At 43.9% G+C, this 14,583-nt stretch overlaps 1 protein-coding gene across 1 annotated transcript in view; it reads right to left on the reverse strand.

The window, feature by feature from the left end:
* FRMD6 (FERM domain containing 6) overlaps positions 1–8,705 on the reverse strand; it is a 241,979-nt gene extending 233,274 nt beyond the window's left edge. The window contains exon 1 of the mRNA XM_086709760.1: positions 8,447–8,705. The gene's annotated coding sequence lies outside the window, so the exon portion shown is untranslated. The remainder of the gene's footprint in view (positions 1–8,446) is intronic.
* Between the last annotated feature and the right edge of the window lie 5,878 nt (positions 8,706–14,583).

Raw genomic sequence — 14,583 nt, forward strand, 5'->3', positions numbered from 1 at the left:
CTATGTATACGAGGCATCGTCTACGGCCTCCATGTTTTTTCAACCTCATAAATCTTCTTCCTCTGCTACCTGAGGACATCTTAATTCCCCAGGCCTTTCTACGTTCACACAAACAAAAACTAATCTAAAAACAGTCGAGTAGCATGGATCTTGCTTCATTCAAATCTGTTTCCTTTACACACACACACTACATCATACTGTTCCTACCTTAGTTTATATCTTTAAGATTTCCCCCATCATTTCCCAAAATGTGTTATCTGGCAAAAGCCTTTAAAGTACAACTCCAGTAACATGTGGGCAGATTTTTAAAAACATGATTGTAAATGTGAGCTGCTTCTTTTTCTCACCCTACAAACTTGGCACCTTCATATATCGTAAATCTTGCAGTGGCAGCAGCAGACCCAGAGCGACTCCACTCTGTTGGGACCTGTGTGTTCGCCACCAGCATGAGAGGAGCCGTGCCAAGGTATTCTGAGAAGCATGCTCTCTGGCCAGTGTTCCAGCCAATATTTCACAACACATCAGAATATTTTCAATCTAACAAGCTCAGCTCAGAGAGGAGAATCCAGTGAGATCAACTAGAAAAAAAAAAAAAAAAAAAAATACCTCCCTACACATCTGCCCTGATTGGGAAAGCTGGTCGCCAGAGAAAAGAGTTCTAGAAGAACAGTTTATGCAGAAAACCCAAAGGACTAAACGCCTGAAAAGATCGTACACAGACTCTGACGTGTCGCCCTGCCCTCTTCTGCACTCCAGGCCTCATTTTCCACCCTTGCACTGTCTCTTCTGCCTTCTCTGAACAGAGACAGCTGTGGGACAGCGATTATGAGCATGGCCCCCAGAGCCAGGCTGCCTGGACTCAGGCCCCGGTTCCGCCTCTAATTTGCTGCATGACCTTGGCTGTTAACTAGTTTCTCTGTTACTCATTTCCTCATCTGTAAAATGGACTACTTGCAGGATGAAATGAGCTAACATAGTTGAAGCTTTTTGCACACCGTCTGACATATAACATAACCTGTCTGCTCAACTCTTTGCTCCCGATTAGACCACCAATGCAGCAAGCATGGATGGATCTTTCCAAACACAAGGTACAAGCAACTTTGGAACCCAGTTCCGGTATCTGCCCGTGAGACTTTAAGCGTTTATGTACAAATTACCTCATGTAATCCATAAGATACCTGGAAGAGATAGCATGGCAGGCCTTATACAAGTTATTCCTCAACCAATCGTGCCTTCCAAGACCATGCGCTTATGTAGTTTCCTCCCATGTTGACTCTGGACTTGGTCGTGGGCTTACTCTGGCCAGCGCAATCAGCAAAACTGAGATTCTTAGAGGTTACATAAGTGCTTGCACGTTAAAGCTTGGACCCTCAGAACACGGCCACTACCGTGTGACAAAGCCTAGCCTCCTAAAGGATGAAAGAGCACATGGAGCCAGCGAGGCCCAGCTGGCCCAGCTGAGCCCAGCCCCCAATCTTCAAGCTCTTCAAACTGAAGGTAACTGCATGAATAAGCCCAGGTAATACCAGCGATTAAACTAGCCTGTCAACTCACGGAAGCATGGAGAAACAATAATCTGTTGTTTTCATTCGCTACATTTTAGGGTTGTTCGTTACTCTACTGTGACTAAAACAGAACCTGGTGAGGAGGACGCTGCCGAACAAAGACTTATAACATGTGGTATTGCCTTTGGGACCAGATGGCGGGGAGAGGCTGGAAGGGCAGTGAGGAAATTGGTTTTGGAGGCTGGGAAACGGGCAGCCCTTCTTGCTGAAACAATCAGCAAAACTGTCATCTGTAGTAATTTGTAAGGTTAGAAAATAGATTTAATCAATTTATTGGTCTGGCTAAAGAGACTTCTGGGCAGAATGCTTAAAGCACCAGTGGATATTTTAGCCTTGCACAATAAGGTACAAGGAAAGAGAGTTAAAGCCGGAACCCATGTTTGGAAACAGAAAACTGAGAAGAAAGAAGGGAGGTTCAGGATTTGCTATGTTAGAAAGTTCCTCTTTCCACTCTCTCCAGCTGGCAAAAGATTCTCAAAGGAGGAGATGGTCTCAGAGTAAAGACTCATCAAAGATAGGGTGTAAGACCCTTAATTAAGACCTCGAAAACACTTTAGGAAGTGCTGAGAGGGCCCTCTCAACTAGACAAAGGGCTTCTAAGATTCATAGGAGCCTAATCCCAAAATATCTCTGAGTAATCAAGCTGGGCTGCCCAATATAGCCACATGTAGCTATTGGGCACTTGAAGTGTGGCTAGTCTGAATTAAGCTGTGCTATAAGCATAAAATATATACTGGATTTCAAAAACCTAGCATTAAAAAATGTAAAATATCTTATCAATAACATAAAGTTGCAACAATATTTTGATTACAGTGAGTTAAAAAATTTATCACTAAAATTAATTTCACTTGTTTTGTTTTTACTGTTATTTAAATTGTGGGTCTTCTCTTAGAATTAGACAAAACCCCACATATGTAGTTCATTCACATTTGTGGTTTGTACTGTATTTTAATCAGCATTACTGTAGAGGCCAGTCCCCAAAAGAATTGTGGATAATGGAATGAACAATAATGAGATACATAGACAACCCATAGTTCTTTTTTTAAGTTTATTTATTTTGAGAGAGAGAAAGAGAGAGAGAGAGAGAGTAAGCACGCAAGGGGGGGAGGGGCAGAGAGAGAGGGTGAGATAGAATCCCAGCCTCCCACAGAGGCTGACACTGTGCTATAAACAGGGAGCCCCTATGTGGGGCTCAACCCCACAAACCGTGAAATCATGACCTGAGCTGAAATCAAGAATTGGATGCTCAACCGGCTGAGCTACCCAGGTGCCCCAAGATCACAGACTTTGAGCTTGATGTGGTCACTGGATGAGACTACAGGGGTCCTGGGAGAGAGGAGTGTATTTTACATATTATGGGAGAAATTGAAATAATTATGGCCAGAAGCTGGGCTTGATGGATTAAATATAACCACACACTATTTACAAATTGTCTTGTTAAGAAGCAGTTTATTTCTCCCACCCTTTGAATTTGGGCTGGCCTTTTTATTTGCTTTGTCCAACAGAATGTGGAAGAAGTGATGTTGTGTAACTTTTGAGCCCAGGCCTCAAGAGGCTTTACAGCTTCTATTTTTGTCTGACTGGTACTGGGAGAATTCCATACTGTGATAAAGCCCACAATGAAAGGCCATATGGAGAGTTCTAGCAACCCCAGCTGTTCCATCAATTCCTATTTGTGGCCCCAAACACGAGGGTATCACTCTTATTTGGGGGTGGTTTGTTCTGCAGCAATAGATAACTGATGTCTATTTACAGTCTAACAGGGAGCAAAGAGTTGAGCAGATGGTTCAGGTTTCCAGGCAGAGGTGTGACTTGGGACTCCACCACAAGTAGAATGCTGTCACCACCATGTTCTTCATTACATGGGCTTCTCCAGAGTGCTGCTCACAGCATGGTAGCTGGTATCTCCCAGAGTGAGTGATCCAAGAAATGGAGAAAGTGACCAAAATGAAAGCCATGACATCTTTTATAACCTAATATCAGAGTCAACATCCCATTACTTATCCAGTGTTCTACTGGGCACACAGACCAACTCTGATAGGTTGTGGGAGGGGACCACACCGGGCGCTAATATCAGGAGGCAGGGATCATTAGGAGCCATCTTGAAGGCTGGCTACCACATAAACCAATAAATGAATATGTGTATTTCACATGCTCGAAGATTTCGCACGAGGCTAATTTTCCCATATCCTCTATTATTCTCTGACCTATTTATTATTCACCGTGGGTTCTTTAATATTTCTCTTTACTTCTCATTTCATTCCATACCTGTTATTCCCCTCTCCAACTTTGTTAGGCCATGGAACATGGCATTTCACGTCTTTATTACTCTGACTGGAGGCTTGTGTGGTTAGCGGGCTCAGTGTCAGTCTTCAGGTAGAAGGCTCAGTGATGAGAAGAAAGACACTCGAAGATTAGTATTCCCAAAACTTTTAGAGAGGAGAACTATAAATAAATTCAGCTCAATAAAGAGCAGGCCAGCCTGGAATTGGAGGAAAATGAGTCCTTGTGTTTGTTGCTGGTGACAATGTGTGGTTTCTGACGAAAGCAGTCTGGCAATTTTTCATAAGAGCTATAAAATTTGTTATACTATTTGACTCAGCAATTTCCTTATTGGAGACCACACACTCCAAAAGGAAAAGCAAAAGGAAGAAATGAACTTGTATTCTTTGGACCATCTTAACTGCTCAATAACAAGGAATCAGCTTGAGTAACAGAACAGAAAACTGTCTCAGTGTAAGTGATAAGTATTTAATTTCATTAACATTGACCTGCATTTCTGAAATAAAATTATGTGAGAAACACAGAGTAGGGCATATGTAAGTAAACACATTACTAAGATCAAGGTTTGGAAAATCAAAAGTGATACAAATAGATTACTCTTCATTAGGATCTTGGGGGTTAAAATTTTTCACCTGAACACCATTTCTCAGCTGTCTGAGATGAATAGGAGATGATCAAAGGCTTAATAGCAGCTGATTTCCATTAACCCAAGCAGTACCCTCTGAATCTAGTTTCCTCATCTACCAAATAGGTATCACATACCTAAATCCCAGGATCATGAAGATCTGAGTGTACTCTGTCCACTGGGAAAGGCTGTAGAACCCAGGTGACATGGTGAAGGCAGTATGGAATAAGGGAATCTGTGAATTCTGCCCCACCTTTGTATTACACTTCCATCTACAGTAGCTTAACTTTTTTGAACCTTGAGCTTCTTCAACTGTAAATGGGCCTTCCTACCTTCCTAGGTTCCATCAGGATTAAATATCATATCATGTGTATAGAGACCAGTGGAATATGTAGCACATAGTAGGTGTTCAACTAATATTAGTCCCCTTCCTTTTTGCCGCTCCAGACCTCCAATGCTTTCATTCTCTTCAAATAAATACAATAGGGGAAACAGATGGAAACTGGAAATAAGCAAGTTAAGGCCAAATTTCAAAGAAGGTAATACTTCACTAGCTCATTGCCAAGTCACACAATAAAAATAGTCTGCAAGAAGTCTAAGGGGATGGGGTTTTGATGCACTGCTCGAGTTAACCAAAGGGCCGTCCAATAGGCTTGGTGCAGGGGCTGATCTGAACCCTTCTTTGGTCTCATTGGACAAGATCCATATTGTAGAAGAGTTTGCCTAAATGCTGAAAACAGGAATGGGTTCAAAATGTGAGAGGACCCCTCAGAAATGAGCCTGTGACGTGACTTATGAATTGTGGAACCCATGGGTAAACAGCCTGGAGACTTTCCAAACTCTCCTCAGAGTAGTTTCAAAAAGGTACTAGGAGTGGTAATTGACCAAATAGAGACCATCTCTAAAGGAGAACTCTTTTTGGTTCTAGGTAGGCTCTAGGGAATATATTAGCTGAAATCAAGGAAGGGAAAGAACTTATTACAAACATTCCCTGACGCCTCTTAAGGGCTAACGTCTGTCCCAAAACACCAGCAGAGTGGAACTAGAACATATGCTCCTTTAAAATTAGAGTCAGCCCCAAATAGCAAGGAAAGAACAGGATGCATGGCCTTTGTTTGTAAACAAAGACCAAGATAAATGTTGGTTGCCAGACCTCAAAGGGAGGCATGACAAGCCACTTGTAGAGAAGCCACAGGCAGCCGAGCAATCCCTTTGGTCTCCCTGGTGGTCTCCAGTAGACCTTTCCAGAGGCATCACTGCAGAGCAGGAAAGCCAAGAGGGCCAGAGGGCATCTGCCTCAGCACCCTGCTCACTGGTGTGTACTATCTTCCCTTGGCCAGCATTCAAGCTAAATTTGATTGTCACTCTTATCACAGGCTGTCATTAAATGCTGTGGAGTCAGGCACTTAGGTCTGAATTGCAAGCAGTAAGTAAATGGTTAAGCCTCAGTTTCTTTGTCTGTAAAATCGGGGTACCAAGGGTCCCCACCTCATAGGTAGTTGTAAAGAACAAATGAGATCAGGTATACAAAGCCTTTAGCACAGCGCCTGGCACACAGGCAGGTCTCACAAATGTTAGGTGCTATTATTATTTTTGTGTTGTACATTTTATCCTCTGCTTTGTTATTTCACTCATGGCAGCATTTCTCACCAGAACTGGGAGACGGGCAGAGCCGAGGGACCACCAGTGACAAACTCAGACCTTTTCCAGAGTGGGGGAATGGTGCTGTTTATAGCAACCAAGAGAAGATGCAGCCATAGGAAGGAAGTGAAAAGGGAGAGCATGTGCTGGTAATGAGGTAGTATTTATATCTATCCACCGTGCCTCTGGGTCTGCCTCAAATCAGCTCAGAAGCCAGCTTCCCAAAGAAGAGGGCCCAGGCCTGGCATGTAAGGAGGTTCGATCGTATTCGCTGAGGGTCCAGGGCCTGTTGCCAGCTGATGAAGCAGGTCCCCTGAGATACACCCAAAGGGGAAGGGTCCCCACCCATACCCCACCCCTCACTTCCACAGAGTTTCTGGGTGAGAGACTAGCAGGCAAGGCATTGCCCCTGTCTTAGAGCCTGCATGGCTCCAGGCCAAGCTTCCAGTCAAGGATCAGCGCCTCACTTACCCAGAAAATAGGAGTCACAAACAGAGCACAAATCTCATAGTAGTGCTCTATTCCTTGGCCTCAGAGAACTGGCTTTTAGGAAGCTCAGGAGGAAGTTTCTTTTTGACAGGGTGTCATTTCAACTGGAAGACAATATATATTTTTCTAGCAGACCGATACATAAGCGGTTCAGGTAACCAGGCCACCTGAACAGTCCAGTTATAAGTAATTGCACTAAACTCTGTGGTTGCCTGTTTGTTGGTGACACTAACAAGAGGTGGGCAAAAGTTACTGAAGAGGAAACTGAGCATGACACATATAGTCCTGAGTCCAGCACAGTGCCCAGAACACAAAAGGTGCTGTTTGCAGAATAAGTGGTTACTGAGGTGCATTTAAAATAAGCCAGTCTAGGGGCGCCTGGGTGGCGCAGTCGGTTAAGCGTCCGACTTCAGCCAGGTCACGATCTCGCAGTCCGGGAGTTTGAGCCCCGCGTCAGGCTCTGGGCTGATGGCTCAGAGCCTGGAGCCTGCTTCCGATTCTGTGTCTCCCTCTCTCTCTGCCCCTCCCCCGTTCATGCTCTGTCTCTCTCTGTCCCAAAAATAAATAAATGTTGAAAAAAAAAATTAAAAAAAAAATAAATAAAAAAATAAAATAAAATAAGCCAGTCTCCAACCCAGTACGTGAGGAAAGTATCCCCTCCCTTTTTCCATCTCTCTCCCTCTCCCCTCCCCCCCACCCATCAAACAAGAGACACTTGGTCATTCACAAGCGTTTTCTCAGAGAATTGATTCTTTGGTTGCTGACTCACAAACTCAGTGTGTTTTTAAAAAGTAGACCTGGGGCGCCTGGGTGGCTCAGTCGGTTAAGCGGCCGACTTCGGCTCAGGTCATGATCTCGTGGTCCGTGAGTTCGAGCCCCGCGTCGGGCTCTGTGCTGACAGCTCAGAGCCTGGAGCCTGTTTCAGATTCTGTGTCTCCCTCTCTCTGACCCTCCCCCATTCATGCTCTGTCTCTCTCTGTCTCAAAAATAAATAAACTTTAAAAAAAATTTTTTTTAAATAAAAAATAAAAAGTAGACCTAAAAATTCTCATAAAACTCCATTTTGTTCCTTTCCATATTCCCTTTATTACTTCCTTCTATCACACACACATCATATTTTACTTTTACAACACTTGGGAACTGGTTATGACAAACTCTGTAACAGCTCATCGTGTTCACTTTATGGTTTCTTGTCTACTTTTACTAAGTTATATTCCTTATAAAGAAGTGCATGACCCCCAAATACATGAAAGCCTTTTGCTGTGATCCAGAGGGTGAGCAAGTAACTGTACTAATGCAACTGACACCTATTCAATATTTCTCACACTCCTAATAACTTCCTCCTAAAAAATGCATGGTGTTGTCTTCTAAGAAGTCAACCAATGGGCTCTTAGAAAACTTAGAATAGGAATGCATCAAAGGGGGCCTATCTTCCGGTCAGATCATCATCTGTGCTTTTGTGAGTGTTCTTACCAAAGGTGATTGTGTGTCTGGAGTACAGGATACATATACCTGTAAATATGCACACTGCAAGTGAAAATCTAGAGAACACAGATGCTGTCTAATTTATCAAGACATGAGTTTCTTCCTGGCACTGACCACGATGGCTATTATAGGGAACAACCCAAGGCACCGCTTGCCTCCAAAAGAAATCCCGAGACAGGTTCTCCAGCCAGCAGAACCAATCCTCCCACTAGTCGAGGGTGGTTTACACATGGAAATCATATTATTTAAATCTTTTGGTGATTCTACTATGCCTAATACACGGACATGTCACATCAAATCTGCCTTAAAATTATATTTTATGTAAAACAAAAGGTAAGAACAACTGTTCGTTTCTTACCTGCTGCTGTAGTCACCAGAAACCAGGCTGCTGCTCTTCTAATGGGGCAGACTCCAGGATTTAATCTTCAGCTCCCTCCCCTGGAACCAGAAGCATCGAAAGAAAACTTTCAATTGCTATGAGCAAGCAGACGATTTACTTCTAGCCAATTCTTTCTTATTCCCATGGCTTGCCGACTGTGAAAGCAGGGTGCCTAAGAAAGGATGTCTGGGGAGAAAGGGATCGAATTGAGAGAAAGGAGAAGAAAGAGTCCTCAAAGCAAGAGTTGGTTCAGCCAATATACGTCCTTCAAGGAGAGGAAAGCCCTCTTTTTTCAGCTTTAATTTCTCATAGAAGATCTGCCACTACATTACTCACAGGTAATTGCTACATTGCCCCTTCACAAACAGCAGACATACTTTTTGGGCGAGCCTCCAGATTTGTGATGCATGCCTGTACCTGTCCACAGGGATATCACTGTGCCTGGGAAAATCGGGAGGGCAACAGCCCGCCCAAAGGGAGGACCCAGTCTAGACTATTAATCAAGCTCTTGGGATAGTATATGCCACAAACTAAGATCAGAGGCTGGTGTGAGCCCCTCTGTCCATAGGGCACCCACCTCACTCATGGGATCACCTGGTTAGGGCTCGAACTTCTCCCAAGTAGATCAGCAGCTACACTCTGTCAAGCTTTGACTTGTTTCCCCAACGAGGGAAGGGTAGCAAGGATTACTATCACTGAAGGAATGTGGTTTTCTTACTCTGGGCAGTTAATGGAGGAGCCTCAAAGATGATAGACGTGCAATTACAATTCCTTTAAGTTTAATATCATGAAATGCAGTGTTTAAAAAGGCATTTCAATGGCAATCAAGTGTCATAGAAGCTTCGTGTTTGATTCATTCCTGGTTTTCCAGAAGGTGGAGGTAACACCATGGAGGGGACAGAGCAGAAGGACAGAAATTGGAAAGTCTTGGCTCCAGTGTTTATTATCCTGTCTATGGATAAATCACTTAACCTGATTTCCAAAGAAGTCAAAAGAGAAGACGGGGCTGGAGATCTGCACAATAACAGAACACCACCTCTCCACTTCCACATCTATTTCACCTCGTCCCAGTATCAATGTTTTGGTTCTCCTTCAGGGAACCACCCCTTCCTCTCAGCTGGTTCGGATGAGGTTACACCACCCCCAGGCTTCTTCAGAAGTGGGCATGTGGCCACGTCAAGCCAATCGGAGTCACTGATAGATTCAGAGATGGGTCCGTACACAACGAGCGTCATCCCTGGAACGTGAGCAGGGAAGGGGACTTCTCACCTGGCTGTGGCTGCTAACCTGGTAGAACAGAGCCTAGTGCTTCTGGTGGCCATTCTAGAGAAAGAGGGAGGGCCTGACGATAAAGCCACTGCAGAGGAAAACAGAGCTTAGAGATGGCAAGGGACCGATTCCTGAAAATGTCATTTGAAGGCTTGGATTCAGCTATGAGTGACAGCAGCATTTTCCTTGGCTTTCTTAAAAATTTCCTTTAACTTCTTAAGCCCATTTTAGTTACGTTTCTGATGCCTGCCACTGAAACATTTTAGCTAATAGGAAGCCTTCCAACTGCCCCCTACACCTAACTCTATTGCTTTTAAACATTCACATCTATAAAGATCTGGGTGGCATGGGGATGCAGGGGGACAAGAAATCAGTTTCCTTTTGACGCACTCTTACAAATTTTTTTTAAGGTTAAATCTGCAGAACACAGAGATGTAGAAGTAAGGCAAATTCTGGTGAAAGATTTTTAAATTCTTTACTCTTCTCTCAGAATACAGTTCTTTGTCTAAAAAACAAATGCAAATAATGCACAAAGGTGAAATGTAAAGTGAAGACCCTCACAGTTCTACTTTCCAGAGATAACCGGGGATAACGTCTCAGTGGCCTGCTATTCAAAACATGGCCCACAGAACAGCACCTTGGCCTAGAAGGGATTAGATAAGCAGAATCCCAGGCCTCAAACCAGTCTTGTACTTTATCAAGGCCATTAAGTAATCTGTATGCACATTAAAGTTTGAGAAGCACCAGCTGAAGGTATAGTCCTCCAGGGATTCTTTTTTTTTCTTTTTCATAGGGTTGCCAATATTTTTTTGCACATATAATTCGTTAGCTTTTTGTTTCACTGATTTTGTAAAGAAGAGGCACACCTGAGGGGTGCCTGGGTGGCTCGATCAGTTGAGCGCCCGACTTTGGCTTAGGTCATGATCTCGCAGTTTGTGAGCGTGAGCCCTGCACCAGGCTCACTGCTGTCAGCCTGTCAGTGTACTGTCAGCCTGCTTCAGATCCCCTGTTCCCTTCTCTCTGTCCCACCCCCATTTGTGCTCTCCCCAAAATGAAAAATAAACACATAAAGAAGAGGCATACATGAATACAATGACTCAGGAACAATACAGTCAAAATCCCTTATAAAACATAAGTGATTCATTTCCTGGGACCCTGTGCGAATTACAAAGGCATTACAGACCCATCCTTAGTGTCCTGAGGGACTCTGTACACAGTAGCAAACTCTTCCAGAAACGGACACGCAGAGCAGTGGTTCCACAACTTGCACGAGCATCAGAACCACCTAGAGGTCATGCTGCCAGCTGCACACTCAGAGTTTCTGATCCAGTAGGTCAGGGGTGAGGCCTAAGAATGCACATTCCTGATAGGTTCCTGGGTAATGCTGATCCTGCCGGTCCCTGGACGGTATTTCAACCAATACTGCAAAACTAAAAATGGTTTTATATTTCATACACACACAACATACACTGTTCTGAAACTTGCTTTCTTCACTTAATACTGTATCTGGGACATCCTTCCATGCCATCCACATAGCATTACATCATTCTTTTTTTTATTTTATTTTTTAAAAATTTTTTTTCAACGTTTATTTATTTTTTGGGGAACAGAGAGAGACAGAGCATGAATGGGGGAGGGGCAGAGAGAGAGGGAGACACAGAATCGGAAACAGGCTCCAGGCTCTGAGCCATCAAGCCCAGAGCCTGATGCGGGGCTCGAACTCACGGACCGTGAGATCGTGACCTGGCTGAAGTCGGACGCTTAACCGACTGCGCCACCCAGGCGCCCCAACATCATTCTTTTTAAAGGCTGCAAGTCCAGAGATTTGGGGCTTATATGACAATATATGTTAAATGACAAAAAAGGGGATCACTGGCATCTTCAACATAAGGACAAGCATCCCCACCCCCAGATCACCACTTTCAGACTGTGTTTATATCTACAGATAAGCAAAGCTCTGGACTGACCAGGAAAGTCAAATTAGCATGGTACCAGGGCCACTGAAGGTACAAGAAGACAATCTGGTTTCTTTGCACGCTATTCTAGTCATCATCGTCATCTTTTTTTTTTTTTTTCCGTATATCCATAGTGCCAGATGCAGTAACAGGTAAACAGTGAGAACTTCATAAATGTTATGGAGTTGGTGAATGAAATGTCCAGAGCATCACGTGCACAGAACAATTCCACACGGGAATCCTTGCTACCGAGCTGCACCATACTGCATACACCAATGTTCGTGGCTGGGTACCCTCCTGAGTCCATTCAGACTCCCAGAGAGAAAGCAATCCAGCTTGAAGATATGCCTGGAACTTCAAGGAGGCAGTGCAGCAAAAATCAGACGTGGAATTTTGAGGCAGTTCCTGAGACGCACACTGATACACTTCTCAGCAACCCCTCTGCTTGGCTACAGGTGCTTTCCAGATGTCTCCCATTGTTAAAACCCTCTGGGCTCCTCAGAGAAGTTAACCTGTGGAAGACTTTCCCCTTAGGTAGGAAAAGATAGCTATATAAATAAAATATGAATATATATATATATATATATATATATATCTCAACATTCTTCAGCTGGGAAATGCCCATGCTTCTGTAGTGACATATGCAATCACCACTAAATGAAAAGATGGCATGACCTCAGTAGACCCTGGAGAATCACATGTTGAATATTCTAATGTGAAAATTAGAAATCTCAAAGAGCCACACACTACATATGAATAAGCCACGTAGTGGCCCTGATTTGGTCACTTACTAGTTCTAAACTCTGTTGGAAGACCTCATTTTACTCACTTGACAAGCATTTCGTAGACCCACCTACTATGTGCCTCGTATTGTGTTTGGTGTCTGGGATACAGATATCTGGAATATGGAGAAGAGAGGTACACACCATGAAGGAACCTAGTGTGAGAGACAAGAAAATCCTTGGAGTAAGCCAACTGTGCATACAGATGAGGAGGGTCAAATGTGCACAGAAGGGTATATGGAACCCTGCTTGAGAATCATCAGAGATGGCTTCAAAAAAAGTGAAGATGGAGCTGAAAGGGAGTCTGCAAGGTAACCAGATGGAAGTCAGGTAAGCCTGGCACAGCATGTTGTGTCACAGAGCACAGGTGAGCTTGGGAAAGTGCAAGGCGTTCAGTGTGACTGGAGTGAAGTAGCCTGGGAGCAGGTAAGAGAGGGGATGAGTTGGAAGTCAGCTGAGAGATTAGATGCAGTCACCAGTCAGCAGGGATGGGAGATGACCTAAATTTGCATTTCTAAAGGCTCTGGGGGCAATGTGGAAATGGGAACTGGAGAATGGGATCAGAGCCAGGGGGTGCAGCTTTGAGGCTCATACTTGTCCCAGGCAGCCCTGGAGGAGCTGGGGCTGGCTTTGGAAGACCAAGACAGGGGAGAGACCAAGAATGCATGGGCCTTGGTGACTGGGCGGAATGAGGGGAAGGGAACAATGAGGGCAAGGGATGAGTTCAAGGGGACACCCAGGTTTATGGTTAGGGTAGAGAGCCAACAGGCAAAGAATTTTGTACAGAATTGAGTTGGGGGTGCGACTGGGATGGAGGATGATAAGGTGGCATTGCTCCTCAAACACGTGTATACTGGATCTAAGGATATCCTTGCTGAGAAAGCATACACCCCATTAGGGCACAATTTAAAGGTGCCTTGTGGTGGGGTGAATAGTGTCTTCCCAAAATTCATGTCCACGCAGGACCTCAGAATGTGACCTTATTTGGAAATAGGGTCTTACAGATACAGTTAAGATGAGGTCATACTGGATTAAACCCTAAATCCAAGGACTGGTGTCCATATAAGAAAGAAGAGAGGCCACACAGAGACACAGAGAAGAAACCCATGTGAAAACACTTGCACAGACTGGAGTCACGTGGCTACCAGCAAAGAAATGCCAAAATTCCTAGGAGCCACCAGAAGCTAGGAAGGGGCAAGGAAAGATTCTTTCCTAGAGCCTTCAGAAAGACCATGGTCTTGCCAACACCTTGATTTCGACTTCTAAGCCTCTAGAGCTGTCAGAGACTTGATTTCTGTTGTTTTAAGCCACTCAAGTTTGTGGTATTTGGTTAGGGCAGCCCTAGACAACTAATAAAGCTCCCCAAATTCCTTTGGCTCAAATTTTCCTGAAATTGCACCATTACTCAGTTTTCTAGGTGGCAGTTGGGGGGGAGGTTGATCTGTTTAACTGGGAAGGATGCTATATCAAGCCAGGTTCACACACATTTTATGATTCACTCTACTTCAAGGCCCTGTGGGATTGGAACATGGGTTAGGTGGGTCTGAAGAAGGTGGGGGGGATGTTCTTGGGATAATATAGGCCAAGATAGGATCTCACAGCAGGGTAATTCTAGAGAGGAGGGGCATCAGATGCCACTGACATTCAACAGGATTCTAGGAAATAGGCAAATGGTTATTATTACTTCCATCTTACAGATGAAGAAACTCAAGTTGACAGCCTTTAAGTGATTGTGTGAAGGTTACACAGTTAATAAATGCTGGAGGCAGATATAAAAAACAGATTTTCTTAGTCCTACTCTCAGGATTTTCCATGGGACCATGTAACCTCTATCATGCTGTCTCTAGGGAACCACCTTAGACTAAAATAAGAAAGAAAAAATATCATTATCAGTTATTGTCACAAAGGGGTTCTTCTACACAAATAAATTTCCTATACAACTAAAAGTATTCCTGTAAATGCCAGTTTCTTTATTTTTACCATTTTACATGGAAGTCTTCCCTGCCTTGTAAAACAAATCATACTAAAAGGACTCAATCTCCTCCCACTGGTATGGCCATTAATCACTGCTAATAACCTTTGTTAAAGTGCCTCAGTTTTTCAAAAGAAA

Source organism: Puma concolor, chromosome B3 (assembly GCF_028749965.1).
Source record: "Puma concolor isolate L17-30 chromosome B3, mPumCon1.1.hap2, whole genome shotgun sequence".
Classification (NCBI taxonomy): Eukaryota; Metazoa; Chordata; class Mammalia; order Carnivora; family Felidae; genus Puma; species Puma concolor.